We start from the raw sequence: 2,045 nt of genomic DNA, 5'->3' as shown, positions 1-2,045 counted from the left end.
ATTCATTTGCTTTGCCGGCGGGCAGGGCTTGGGGAAAGTTCAGGAAAGAGGTTCCAGTCGAATGGAAAGAAAAGTTGTATTGGTTTCGACCCAAGGTATAATTAATTAAGTAGTACTAGCTAGCTACCATCTCATTAATTCTAGTTTCAATACCATTAATTATCATGCTTGATTAATTATTATCTGATTAAATTCTATTCTCGTAAAGGCCCTGAAGCAGGCGAAGGGGACTGAAGTGTGTGCATACTATGTTTGCGAGAACATTCGCATGATGGCATCCGAAAGGACCAAATCTGATAGACAGCTACGGGTACGTTTGACAGAATACTATTCACAATTTTTATATCATTATCGATATCTAGTCACAGAACTAATACACATGCATATTGATCTCCTTCTTAACAGTTCAATGAGGTGCGGGAGCAGCTCCTACCAAAGGAGCGCATAGGAGCACTTCAAGAGGAAATAGCGGGATTTTTGCTCGACCAGGTCATAGATCCCAACGGAGAGTACTATTAGCCGCAACCGCCCCCATGGACCACTCCCAATTGTCATCGTGCTCCGAAGGCACCAAGGCAAATGCCACTGGCTCTGAAGGCAACATGTAGGAGAAATTGTATATATACCTAATGATCGGTTCTACGAGAAATTCTATTTATACATATGCATAACGTGTACAATATGTAGTATTGTAAAATACCAGCAAACGAAAAAGAATTAAATGGAAAATACAAAATTAAAGGAAAAATAAATAATAAACCCAAAACCCCCAAACCTTTTGGTACCGGTTGGTGTTACCAACCGGTACTAAAGGGCTCCCCGCCCCTGACGCTGGCACGTGCCACGTGGTGGCCCTTTACCGGCGGTTCGTGCAGAACCGATACTAAAGGGGGGACCTTTAGTCCCCACCCTTTAGTGCCGGTTACAGAACCGGCACTAAAGGGCCTTACGAACCGGTGCTATAGCCCGGTTCTGCACTAGTGACCTTCCAGTCAGGGGAAGACCCATCAAAGCAAGAGAAAGAAGTATGGCCGCATGTAACATGTACGAGCATCTCAATCAGTAGTATACACTAATTCGTACTCACTACCAGAATAACTGCAGATGCCGACGGCCAAACCCCCCATCGGCAGAGATAGGTGTGTCCCGACGGCCCAGCTCAAGCCGTCGGCGTAGATAGGCCGTCGGCATATATCCATCTATGCCGACGGGGGCCATCGGCATAGGCCGGCCGTCGGCATCGCAAAATATATGCCTACAGCCGCCGTCGGCATAGGGGCGGTCATCGGCATATCCTGTGGGCCGCCGACGGGCTAAGGGCGGCCGTCGGCGGCACAGGTATGGCCACGTCATCGATACTCGTCGTCCGCCACATCACCGATCCGAGCCGCTCGCCGGGCTGTGGGGTGGCATCGACCCTGCCCCGTCATCGATCCGCACAATACGCCACGTCATCGACCCACGCCATACACCATGTCATCGATCCAGGGCTCTACCGTTCCGTGGCCCTAGCTATGCCGACAGTGTAGCCGTAGGCATAGATTTCTAATATTTTTTAATATTTTATTTATTTTCTCTTTTTTCCTTTTTATTTTTTTCAAAATAATTTGATTAACCTAAATGTGCCTTATGTGCAGAAAACATATCTCGATTATATATATATAGATTGCCCCCCCTCACGGGCGTCGCTTTCGTCGTGTCACGGAGAGAGGAGACGGGACGGGGTACCTGGGGGGTAGCAATGCCGCCAGGTGTTGCAGTGGGCCCTCGTACACTTGTGGAAGCGTGGTGGCAGGCGCAGGCACCCGACACGCGGCTCCGGGGTGTGCCCCCCTTACGGGCGTCGTTGCCGCCGTGTCCCGGAGGGGGGAAACGGCCACGTCGGCATGACACGAAGAGAATCTTGGGGTGGGTTGGGCCGGGACGGTGTTCGGGGGTGTAGCTATGGGCTAGGCTATGACAATCAGGTGAAAAGGTCCACCGGTCAAACCCCGTCTGGCGAAAGTCAAAGGGCTAGATTCGACGGTCGTCTGTGTCAGGGTTAA

This window comes from Triticum aestivum, chromosome 3D, assembly GCF_018294505.1.
Source record: "Triticum aestivum cultivar Chinese Spring chromosome 3D, IWGSC CS RefSeq v2.1, whole genome shotgun sequence".
NCBI classification, from domain to species: domain Eukaryota; kingdom Viridiplantae; phylum Streptophyta; class Magnoliopsida; order Poales; family Poaceae; genus Triticum; species Triticum aestivum.
Note: the sequence above shows the minus strand (reverse complement) of the source record.